We start from the raw sequence: 13,192 nt of genomic DNA, 5'->3' as shown, positions 1-13,192 counted from the left end.
ACTCACACTCACACTCACACTCACACTCACACTCACACTCACACATACACACTCACACATACACACTCACACTCACACACACACACACACACTCACACTCACACACACACATTCACACTCACACTCACACTCACACTCACACTCACACTCACACTCACACTCACACTCACACACACACTCACACTCACACACACACTCACACACACACACTCACACTCACACTCACACACACACTCACACTCACACTCACACTCACACGCACACGCACAGACACTGTCTCTCTCTACACTGTTGTGTGGTACCTGTTTTTTGTCTTTCTCTCTCCCTCCCTCTTCCCCCTCTTCCTCCTCATTTTCTTCTTCACTTCCTTTTCTCCCAGGGAGAGAGGGATACTGTAGAGAGAGAGAGAGAAGAGCTTACCCCAGACACCACAGCTACGTACACATCCGAGAGTGTGTGCCTGAATCTGGCTGTGGTGTTCAGATCCTGTAGTACAGTGGTCCTGGGGACCCCCTGCCCAGAATGTTTTAGATGCCTCCCTGCTCCAACACACCTGATTCAAATGATCAGCTTGTTATCAAGCAGCTGCAGCTGATCATTTGAATCAGGTGTGTTGGAGCAGGGAGGCATCTAAAACATGCTGGGCAGGGGGTCCCCGGCGCCGGAGCTGAGAACCACTGCTGTAGTAAACACAAACAGTGTGGAATTACGGTCTGATGAAGCAGGAAGTAACTGGCTGTGTGTGTCACATGGCAGAGAGATGTCCTGCTGGCCAGATAAGGATTTCTCAACCTGGGAGGCAGAAAGGGATGATGTGGAATAAAACTCAAACCCACCCACTCCACACAGGACTTCCCTTCACCTTTTAGTGATGTCAGATGAAGCTCAGGGGCAGAGGCTTACCCCATACATGTAACCTGAACCAGATTAATGTACAAGCACTGGGTGTGGGAGTGGGAGCTCCTACCTCAGGGCTGGGTTTGCGTAGAGGTGTGGGAGCTCCTACCTCAGGGCTGGGTTTAGGTGGAGGTGTGGGAGCTCCTACCTCAGGGCTGGGTTTAGGTGGAGGTGTGGGAGCTCCTACCTCAGGGCTGGGTTTGGGTGGAGGTGTGGGAGCTCCTACCTCAGGGCTGGGTTTGGGTGGAGGTGTGGGAGGTCCTACCTCAGGGCTGGGTTTAGGTGGAGGTGTGGGAGGTCCTACCTCAGGACTGGGTTTGGGTTTGCGTAGAGGTGTGGGAGCTCCTACCTCAGGGCTGGGTTTGGGTGGAGGTGTGGGAGCTCCTACCTCAGGGCTGGGTTTGCGTAGAGGTGTGGGAGGTCCTACCTCAGGGCTGGGTTTAGGTGGAGGTGTGGGAGCTCCTACCTCAGGGCTGGGTTTGGGTGGAGGTGTGGGAGCTCCTACCTCAGGGCTGGGTTTGGGTGGAGGTGTGGGAGCTCCTACCTCAGGGCTGGGTTTAGGTGGAGGTGTGGGAGCTCCTACCTCAGGGCTGGGTTTGGGTGGAGGTGTGGGAGCTCCTACCTCAGGGCTGGGTTTGGGTGGAGGTGTGGGAGCTCCTACCTCAGGGCTGGGTTTGGGTGGAGGTGTGGGAGCTCCTACCTCAGGGCTGGGTTTGGGTGTAGGAGTGGGAGCTCCTACCTCAGGGCTGGGTTTGGGTTTGGGTGGAGGTGTGGGAGCTCCTACCTCAGGGCTGGGTTTAGGTGGAGGTGTGGGAGCTCCTACCTCAGGGCTGGGTTTGGGTGGAGGTGTGGGAGCTCCTACCTCAGGGCTGGGTTTAGGTGGAGGTGTGGGAGCTCCTACCTCAGGGCTGGGTTTGGGTGGAGGTGTGGGAGCTCCTACCTCAGGGCTGGGTTTGGGTGGAGGTGTGGGAGGTCCTACCTCAGGGCTGGGTTTGGGTGGAGGTGTGGGAGCTCCTACCTCAGGGCTGGGTTTGGGTGGAGGTGTAGGAGGTCCTACCTCAGGGCTGGGTTTGGGTGGAGGTGTGGGAGCTCCTACCTCAGGGCTGGGTTTGGGTGGAGGTGACGGAGCGCCTCTTGAGTTCTTCCCTCTCTGGATCATATTCTTCTTCACCTGCGGAGGTGAAAGACATGCTCACTGAACTCCGATCACTCTCTCTGAGACCTGGAGCATCTGCTGGACAAAGTGCTGCTGCTGAAAGCCAGCTATACTCGTTTCACAGGGTTTCATCACTCGCACAGCTCAGGCAGAGAGACTCGTTTCTGAGCACCATACAGGACAAGGCGGGATGCGGCAGAGGAGACGAGCTAAACCTACAGCAGAGACACCAGTGAACAGGCAGGTGGGGGACTCACCTCATACGCTGGTTTGGGGGGAGTCTGGGGGGGTTTGGACTACAGGAGGAGACAGAGAGACAGACAGAAAGCCCCTGAGGAAGGCTGCACAGAGACCTTCGTATTTCACAACTCATTAAACCTGCTGTAACATCACTTTACTACAAACACAGCCCTGCACAATGTAACACCAAGTCAACAGGCATGAGTAGGACTGACTTCACTGGTAAAATGGGCAGATTGTAATGGCTTTTTAGGGCAGGAGTGATCTGTAGCCCCTTATACTGCAAACTGGGTATCCACCAGCACCGGCCGATTCTGTGAGGTGAGAGCGGTTCGAGCTCATCTGTTTGTGTAGCTGCAGCTGTGTGCAGAGTAAGGTGTCAGTACTCACCCGATTCGGTTTCACCCGTTTTACATTGGCTGGCACCATGCACTGCTCCATCTGATCACTGCAATGCAACCAGCGTACAGTATGTTACCACGGTGACCACTGTCATCAGCCACGCAACTCTGTATTTTATTACGCAATCACAGCAATGCAACTCAACTTTTTCACCGCAAAAATATTTCCATGATTAGAGCCATATTTCATTTATTCCATTCAGAAGTACAGTAATATTTGGTAAGCAATTACTCAAGATTTCTACAAGAGGACTGTCTTATTCTGCTGTGGATACAGCCACGCATGTGCACTACAATAAGCCAGGCATGAGTGTGTCAGTACATTCTGGGCCATGTTCAGCATCTCATATGTCAGAATTATAATAGCAGTGGCTTCCATTTGATTTAGATGTAACTGAGTAAGATTACTTAAAGAGTTTGGTGTTATCTTTTTAAAAAGTGTAACAAGTGACAATTCTTTCATCATTACATGAACTGTGCTATTTGTACATCTAATTTTTAAGATATTCACATTAATGTGGCTTTATAGTGAGGCAATAACCAAGACTGTCCACTTCAACAATACGGTATGTCTTTATTTAAAATGAGAAATGTGTCAGTGTGTCTATATGGATAGGGATGTCTGATATATTTGGAATAACTAATAATTTCAACAGAAGTATTAACCTGTTTCAGTTACATGTTGAAGGATGGTGGATATTTCTGTATTCATATTTGTTTTACTGAGTCTGAGAAACATACCTCCATCATACATTTATTATAGTAAAAGTTATTTAATTTTTAGATTCTTTTTTTCTCTTAACATAGCAGAATTTAGTACAGAATCCAAAATCATAAGAACGATTAATGTAATTACTGTCATTTTTAGTAGCAGTAGTAGTAACAGCAATACACTTCATTAATGTACTGTTACTAATTTAACAAGTTATCACTATACGACAGGATGAAATGAACACCATAAGGAAACGCTTTTCCAGGACTGCAACTGGAGCTACATACAAACAGGCGATTTTATTTTACATGACAACACAAAAAGGACATATATTATTCACTGAGGTCCAGTCGATGAAACCTAAGCCGCGCTTACCGTGGTGCATCATACGAATGCGCATTTGGAAATGTAAGATGGGACAGCCTCACTGTAAATTTCCGAAGCTGTGATAGCCTGGTGGTGGCGGCTGACGTGAGATATTATCTTTTAAGTCGCGGAACAGGATGGGAAAAACTGCCACATAAAAAAATCCTGGACTTACTTGCGCCTTTGTATTGAATCGGTTGAGCTCTCATGTATTGTACTCTGTATCTTTGAGTTGAATTTAACTATCTCTCTGTGCCCGTATTGAAATCGTGCGCTGAAACCCTACCTGATAAACAGCAGGATCTGTATACACTCAAACGGGTCGTGTCCGTGTTTAAATTGTGTGTACTGTATGCGGATTGCCCATAACCGAGGGACTAGCTGAACCCACACCCTCGTTGAGTAAGAGTCCCGCACAAACACGCAGTAATTACAGCCAAGTTAAATGTTTTCAGGCTTACCTCAGTCAACTGCACACACACACGACGACCCTTTTAGCAGAATTTATCATACACAAACACTACCACACCCCTCCCGACTGGTCTACAGCACGCTGCCGACTTTGGAAAGATTTGGGACACATTCCAGTATCCTAACAAGTTGTTAAAGTTTTCAAGCTTCGGACCCTACAGCCAGCTACGGGCTTCTCAGACAAACTGGCGTTTTACTTTTGGACACATCCGCAAAACTGTTCTCTTCCCCTGGATGACATCAGAGTTTTTGTTCCTTCAAAAGGAACAACGCCAGCGAAAATGTAACACGAAACTCGCCAAAACTCCGTCCTTCCCACTTTCCCCGCGGTCTGTTAACGCGTGATGCGAACGGCCGCACCATGAGCTCAGCTGCAAATGCACCTGGGGACAGGGCGTGGTTACCTGAGGGCCAGTGGAAGATTTTAGACAACCTGTGTCTCCGGCTCTCCCTCCCTCCCTCTCGCTCTCGCTCCCGCTCCCTTTGTGGTTGTACTCTTTTATCTGCCACTGCAAACACAGCATATATCAAAATAGGGAACAATTTATGTAACATTTCCCCACTCAGACTAAGCCAGCACTATAGTAAAGTAATGATACAACGTGTTGCCGAAATTATTTTATCCAGCGTAGCCCTGTGAGTTTTCCTCTTGTCATTTTAAGAGAAGGTGGTTTTTAAAATTGTTGTGTCACAGTATGAAATCCGAAAACTGGCAGGAGCCCATCGCCTTTATTTGTTTTGACTGTCACACACGGCCACTGCAATAGCACACACCGTACCTGATAGGTATGTGCTTGCTTGGAAGCGGCCCGTACCTTCATATTACAACCTTTACTTGTCCTAACTTGTCACGCAGCGTGAAACCTGCGGCGGTATGCATACGCATTCTGACCAATCTCTCAAACCACAGTTCAGGTGAGACAATTACACTTAAAGCTTAAAGCTACATACAAACGACACTGAGACAAAGACAAGCAGCCACTCTCCAGCAGGGAATCAATGTGTCTCTTAGGAGTCAGCCCACATGTCTGAGGCAAGCTGAAATTACTGTATTTGCGCAAAGAGCCGAATGCCGTCCAGTCCTCCATCACCTTACTCTCCAAATCCACCCAGAAAGTGTGAAACTGTTATCATGAAATACATTTCCGCGGGAGATGTGTTTTCTCGGTGGGTGAATTCTACTCCTGTGTTGCCTGCATGGTTTCCGTTTACTCAAAGCGCGATAAAAAAAAATTAACTAATTAGACAGGACTCGGCGCAGAACGGTTTTATGCATGATTCCGCCGCGCACTCACCCGTCTGCGCATTCATATAGGACATAAGGAAGCCCACCTCCAAGAACACAACCTGATACAGATGCAGGACTCTGGAGAAATTATAAAATAAGTTTATTAAAACATCTTTTATTTATGACCCAAAAAAAAATCAATTCTCTCTTGTTCTCATGTAGGAATAGATGTGCTAAGCGCCCCCATAGCGCCGGGCCTGTGGATTTTGCTCTCAGTGCGTTATTTGCTAAACGGCTAACCTGAAATAAAACAGTATATCGACATTAATTCAAATTCCTCATTTTCATATGAAAGGAAACAGATACGTGCGCGTTACCCGCTGACAGCCACATAAAGGGAAATTTTCCTCCAACCCCGGACAACAGAGCAAATAATAATCTAAACGAGCTAAAAGGGGTGTAGCATGCAGAGGCCTACTCTGAAATATTATATTATGTATAAATAACTGTAAATTAAATAAACAGAAAATTAAACATTAAGTAACCAATTGTTACATAACAACAGAGGATTTTGGACATAGTCGGTGTGGGATGTGGACACTGAGAAGGCACCACACCTGACATGTTACTTGACTCCTTATGGGTTTTTGCTTGTGTTGTACTCTGCCTCACTTGTAAGTCGCTTTGGAGGAAAGCGTCTGCCAAATTAATGAATGAGAATGAGTGATTCTGTCAGAAAATGACTATTTATGCTTTGTTATAATAAAAACAGTTTGTTTATTAATACAGAATTATTTGATACATTCACGAGTTTTCATACATTGTAAATATAAAATAAAAGAGCCATACGCCACGACAACACTTGTACCTATACCATGTTTCAGTATTGATATATGATCCAATAATGCGGCATGATTCATATTTGGGTGAAATTGATGTGGTATTTGGAGAGTGGGATTTTGCATAGGCATCCTGTAGATAACTCCCTTAACTGCAATGCTCCATTGCCGTTCTCTTAGACGGCACCAACGCTTTGTTTAGCTGGAGTTTGGGAGTCCAAAGACGATCGAACTCGCTAAATGCGATGTGTGTAACCTTTTCCTCTTCCAAGTAACGTCTCAACTCAAGTTGCTGGTCTCCAGATCTGCTTACTCGCGTCAGACTAACTGCTTCATATGGGCTTTACAGTGGTAACGTTTTTTGAACGAATAAACGGATTGCGGTTATAATATTTACTTCAATTGCCGCGCTTAAAAGCCGATTATTGTGGCCAGATTCCCACCCTGACATCACAGTAACCGTTGATAAGCCGGTTACATTTATTAAAGCAAATTCGGTTCGGCACAGTTACACGAGCAGGCATCAGCACGGAGAGAAGCAGCCTAATAGATGGCATTAATGCTGCTTCCCGTGGGATCTATGCCACGCCAGAGGCGCTGCCCTCAACCCCGCAGACTCCTGCGCACTTTTCGCTGCGTTATGAATGACGAGTCAGGATAACACTGTTGATCGTTAGGACTGAATGGAAAGTAATGGGAGAAAAACTGTAGTAACTTCACTTGAGAAATAGTAAATGTTAAAAACGACCATGAATCTGTATCATTTCCGCTGGAGTGTCAGGAATGTAGAATACACATTTTAACATCTTGACCATCAATGTCTCCGCCAGATGGCGCACAATGACGGTTGTTTCATTATGCACATGTCCCGTTCTTTCGTACCCTTACTTAGCAACTGTCAAACTAGATCTAGAAACGGCCAGCAAACATTATGCAAAATACATAACATTACGTCTGTGGTGGGTAATTACAAAATGACTCACAATAACCTTTTCTGTTACAATGCACAAATTATATTTAATTTGCTCCGATACCGTTTGTTCAATATCATTAACACTTGTCACTTATTTGTAGCTTGTAATACCCACCTTCCCGCTGGCTCTCTGACATGCATTTACATTTACATTTATTAATTTAGCAGACGCTTTTATCCAAAGAGACTTACAAAAGTGCATACAGTAAGTATCGCGACGGTACGGGGACAGGATGTGTACAGTTCCACAATGGGACAGTTCTCAGCTGAGAGCAAGGTCTGTTTGAGGAAACACGCAGTGCGTTTCCTGTCGAAATCTCGACAAGCATTCGCGACACATGCAGTTAGCGTTTCCTCCGCCTCTCTCCTCTCGGTGCTTAAGTGCAATGCGGAGGGTGAAACCGCAGGCAGCGGATTCCCATCGGAACCCTTAACGGTCCCTGTCATGGGACAATGACTTTGCCACAGGTGGGCCACCGCGTGCTGACTCCTGCTGATGAGAACCAAGCGCTAAATGCATGCTGGTTACGTTACTTTACTGTCATTTACCAGATTACCTTATCCACAGCAATTTACATTGGTTACAATTTTTACAATGTTATCCATTTATGCAGCTGGATGTTTACTGAGGCAATTCTGGGTTAAGCACCTTGCTCAAGGGTACAGCAGCAGTGCCCCAGCGAGGAATCGAACTGGCAATCTTTTGGTTATGAGCTCTGCTCCTTACCACTATGCCACACTGCCACCCCATATTGGGGGGTCCTGCAAATAACCATAAATAAGCACGAAACACTTTTGGGAAAGAGACAGAGCTCTTTAAAACTTTGAAGGGGACATGTTCCCTGGTCCCTCTGTTTGCAAGAGCCTCCCAAACACAAGCACCCACACATCATTCAGCCTGTTTTGTCTTCATTTCATAAACAGCCATGATAATCAGTGACAGTGATGATTTTATAACATTTATGATGCCGCAGATAACAAAACAAGGCCACTTAAATCGAAGGAACCATCACATGAATGTAGCAATATTTATTTTACTGACATCATAGTAAAAAAATACAGTCTGTTTTAAAACAGTAAAATAGAGCATTAAACAGAATATTACACATGAATATTATACAGAGTATTACATAGACTTATTCTCAGAGAGGTACAGAGAGCGAAGAATCCTGAGTGTCAAAGTGGGAGGGGCTTCCCACACATCCACCAACCAGTGGCTTCATTTGGGGCCATCCTGTATGACTCACACTGACACACACACACACGCACACACACACACACACACACACACACACACACACACACCTTCTTCATGAACTGGAAGCTTAGACCCCCTTTCTCATCCTCCAGTCTGTGAGAGGTGCAGGGATGAAGGCCGTACATCCAGCCCCGAGAGCAGGGTGGAAGGAATGGGAATAAATAGGTGGGTGTGGCTGATCTACTCTGAGTTCCAGGGACTGCTCTGTGGCTCACTGCTCCCAGACCCACCCCCCCCTCGCTGAGGGAGTACGGGGGGGAGGTCCTCTTTCAGGTCCTCCTCAAGACAGACGCAGGATCAGTGTGGAGAGCAGCACCAGCACTGAGAGAGGGAGAGAGAGAGGGTGAGCCAGTTTTGTTATTGGCTGCCCGATTGAGCAGGATGGTGATGGATGCCCCGATGTGCAGTTACAGCACTGCGGAGCACACACTCCACCTCGCTCTGCAGCTCTCAGAGGCACCGACGCTCAGACCACTCCGCCGGCCTGGAGAGTAGCGGCAGGGTCTGCGCTGGGCACGGTGGAGCGTGACAGGCTCCTGCCGGCTCCTTACCTTGCAGTGTGGGGTGCAGGAGGGTGCTGCTGCCCGCTGTGGTGGGGGGGACAGTGGGGGTGCTGCTGGGGCTGGTGTTGCTGGAGGCGTTGGTCAGGTCCAGGCTCCTGTTGGACAGCAGCTGCACTGCAGGGCTCCCCAGCACCCCTGCAGATACATGCATATAAAAGAAACACATTTCACAAGAGCCACTGTCACTTCAACATGTGACCGTCTACCTATCTGCGCTGCCTGTGCGTGTGTGTGTGCCTCATGCGTGCGTGTGTGCGTGTGCATGAGTGCATGTGTGTGTGCGTGTGTGCGCGTGTGTGTAAGCGTCTGCATGTCTCTCTGCATGGTTGAGCCTGAAGGCTGTGTAGCAGAAACGTGTGTTTGCACAGTGGTTTAGGGTCAGTAAAGGTTTGTGTTTTGGTCAGTGGTGTGGGTTTCGTCAGCGGTGTGGGTTTCGTCAGCGGTGTGGGTGTGGTCAGCGGTGTGGGTGTGGTCAGCGGTGTGGGTTTCGTCAGCGGTGTGGGTTTCGTCAGCGGAGTGGGTTTCGTCAGCGGAGTGGGTTTCGTCAGCGGAGTGGGTTTCGTCAGCGGTGGAAAGACTGCAGAGTTGGCGTGAGTTGTGGGGTTGGGTGGGTAGTGTGGGCTTTGTTTGGTTGTGTTTAGCTGCTCACCGTTGATGAAGCTGCCGGTGGCGAAGGAGACGAAGAAGCTGGTGTCGGCGCTGCGGGCGGAGCTGGCTGTGGCGTTCAGCCCGCTGGCCGTGAAGCTGCAGCGGATGATGTTTCCAGAGACTGACCCCAGGGCGCCGGACACGGACAACTGAAACACAGACACAGAGTCAGCACTGAGACTCACTGGATATTACAGTCAGCACTGAGACTCACTGGATATTACAGTCAGCACTGAGACTCACTGCTCTGTGAGAGTCCGTGCTGAGACTCACCGTGTTGTCTGGAGTCAGTGCGGAGTTGTTGAAGAGCGCAGTGGTCAGGCTGACGCTGTTGTTTGAGTTTGTGCAGATGAAGGCCTTATCATTCCCCTTCAGAAGCAAAGAAAAACACCTTTTAGTCTTTTTGACTTTTCAGGCGTAAAGCTTTGAGGTGCATGTTCTGGGGAGAGAGGCGGATGTGTTACCTGCTTGCTGTCAGGGGACAGAAGCAGAGCGATGTACCCCATGGATTCTCCTCTGAGCTCGAAAGCGATGTCTGTGCCGTTCACGGAGGAGAGGGCTGAGGACACAAACATGCATGTCCCGTTGGTCGCTGGGTCGCACCCCATCGGCTGCTCCACACACAGCTTTGAAACTCCGCACCCAGTGCGGTTAAAGACGCCCTGTCAAGCACAGCACACTTTCTTTCACATTCTTCATCATCATCATCATCATCATCATCATCATCATCATCATCATAACTGTGAGCCTTTGCAAGTGTTTGCTGAATTGGATCAGAGGGATATTTCTCTTTGAAGGGGTGAGGCTCCTGGAATAGCATGCTGACAGGGCTTGTATACCGTTGCGCAGTTCTGACAGATGTTAATAGTGTAAGGCATCATGCCTTTATGGTCAGAGGTGACCCACATGCCCCTCCCCACACGACCCTCTCGCTGCCGCTCGGTGACCCACACACTCCTCCCCACATGCCCCTCCCCACATGACCCTCTCGCTGCCGCTCGGTGACCCACACACTCCTCCCCACACGACCCTCTCGCTGCTGCTCGGTGACCCGCACACTCCTCCCCACACGACCCTCTCGCTGCCGCTCGGTGACCCACACACTCCTCCCCACATGCCCCTCCCCACATGACCCTCTCGCTGCCGCTCGGTGACCCACACACTCCTCCCCACACGACCCTCTCGCTGCCGCTCGGTGACCCACACACTCCTCCCCACATGCCCCTCCCCACATGACCCTCTCGCTGCCGCTCGGTGACCCACACACTCCTCCCCACACGACCCTCTCGCTGCTGCTCGGTGACCCGCACACACCTCCCCACACGACCCTCTCGCTGCTGCTCGGTGACCCGCACACACCTCCCCACACGACCCTCTCGCTGCTGCTCGGTGACCCGCATGGGTGGGATTTCCCTCCCTACCCCCGATCCCACAGACAGCCAATCCCTGACAGCGGTTGTGTCACATGATTCTGAGATGGACACACGGCAGAGCTGTGGTTATCTTGCAGGAGTCTGTCCCAGAGTCCTTTTGGTTTCAGAATCATGTCAGTCCTGCCAGACGGGTTCCTGGGTGCTGCAGCTGGTGGCAGCTTTTGATGAACAGGCTGTGGTCTTGACGCGGGGCACACCCGCTCAGTCTGCGATTGCCACTGTGCTGAGTGGTTGTCTCTCCCGCGAGCATGTTTAGCGGGACTAACCATGCGCAAACTGGCCTAACCAAGCTGGCGTGCGTGCGTGCGTGCGTGTGTGTGCGCGCGTGAGTGCGTGCATGTGTGTGCATGTCTGTATGTGTGTGTGTGCGCGTGCGCGTGCGTGTGTGTGTGTGTGTGTGTGCGCGTGCGCGTGCGTGTGTGTGTGTGTGTGTGCGCGTGCGCGTGCGTGTCTGTATGTGTGTGTGTGTGTGTGTGCGTGCATGTGTGTGCGTGTCTGTGTGTGTGTGTGTGTGTGTGTGTGTGTGTGTGTGTGTGCGCGCGTGCGTGCGCGTGCGCGTACATGCGTGTGCACGCATCAACTTACTGTGAGAGGCTGTACAGAGAGGAAGGTAAAGTTTGAGCTGCCGGTGGAGTTGCTTAGGTGTGCATCCCCTCTCACTGTCAGCACCAAACATCCCATCACCACGGAAACCACCAAAGTCAGTCTGCTGTCCATTCCTGTAAAGAGCCAAAAACGTCTGTGAACAAAGCATTATGGGAAATACCATGCCCTGTCACAACTGAACACCTGGGCATGTCTTACCACAATCAGGTGCAGACAGGAAAAACTTGTATTACGAACATGAATATTCTCTGGTGTTACTGTTAATCAAGGTGCCAGGTCGTGTTAAATAATATTACATAAAACAATAATACATTTTCGCTCTCAAAATAACAGCTCCTGCACTGTTACCTTAGCAGCAGTTACACACGATGGTTTACGCATTTACGATACCATAGTTACATTCACATGTTGGATGTATAGTAACATGTGTGTCACGGATTACTGGACGGTTTAATAAAACCAGCCATATATTTGGCTGATCAGTTAATTTAATTAACAAACACCCCTCGTGGCGCCAATAAGAGACAGTTTCTGACATAACTAGTAGGCCTATCTGGACGATCCGAATCCGGTTTCTTTTCATTGTATAGTATTGAAGGAAATATCAAATAGTTTCCACGTAATATCCGAGCATCTGCGGCGAGCGATGGAGGTTTGGAACCGCAGCGTTTCCGCGCTGGTTACAGAACCGGCTTCTCACTCGCGGTGAACCGGTACCGCGGACAGCGGGCAGGTAAGCCATCCGAACCCACGACAGGTCACGCAAGTACCTGACCATTTTCACAATCCCAAACCGTATTAACGTACAGTACGTCATAAACATTTAAGCATTATTTTATTGACATGTTTTCGCATCATTTTGGGGAAAAAGTCAAAACAGATAACATAGAAATCCTGCAGATTTAATGTCATTTCCCGGCAGCTGCGACGCGCAGTTTCTGAGGAGCAGCATTCTCAGGCCGGATGCGCTACATTACCTCCGCCGTGATCAGAAAGCTTAAATCACCCCAAGCGCAACACGGGTTTTCCAATTAAGTAAAGCTGTTTTTTTCCCCAAAAAATACTTCTGTTCTTAACTGTTTCATTAAGAATTGCGATTATTTATTAAATCATATTTAAAAAAAGAAAGAAAATGATAGTTACCTGAGCGGTTGTAGCTGATTAAATTTTTAATGTAAATCCCAGTGTGTCCTGCAGGTGTAGGCACAATCGCCGCTGCTCCCGTGTAGCTGATGCTGTCGCATCCCGCCTCACGCTTTTAAAGCGGAGCCGGGACGAGGCCGCACCCGCGGGGCGCGGTCTCCCGCTGATTAACTCAATTACCGGAGGAGAAGGAAATCCTGGAACAGAAAAATGACGAACGGGATTAACCGGAAAGTCAAACGTGTCGTCATCTGTGTT

General features: G+C 48.9%; 1 protein-coding gene and 1 long non-coding RNA gene across 2 annotated transcripts in view; both read right to left on the bottom strand.

Moving 5' to 3' along the window:
- Positions 1 to 13,192, bottom strand: part of LOC118771460 — a gene marked incomplete at its 3' end in the record, with an annotated part of 50,209 nt that overhangs the window by 11,146 nt on the left and 25,871 nt on the right. The window lies entirely within an intron of this gene.
- LOC118771101 lies at positions 360 to 4,566 on the bottom strand. The gene is made up of 5 exons (XR_005004595.1): positions 4,234 to 4,566; positions 2,684 to 2,741; positions 2,311 to 2,349; positions 1,994 to 2,068; positions 360 to 392 (listed from the first exon to the last, which is right to left on the bottom strand). It is a non-coding gene; the product is annotated as an uncharacterized LOC118771101 (long non-coding RNA).

This window comes from Megalops cyprinoides, chromosome 24, assembly GCF_013368585.1.
Source record: "Megalops cyprinoides isolate fMegCyp1 chromosome 24, fMegCyp1.pri, whole genome shotgun sequence".
NCBI lineage: Eukaryota > Metazoa > Chordata > Actinopteri > Elopiformes > Megalopidae > Megalops > Megalops cyprinoides.
Note: the sequence above shows the minus strand (reverse complement) of the source record. Positions and strands in the feature narration are given on the sequence as shown.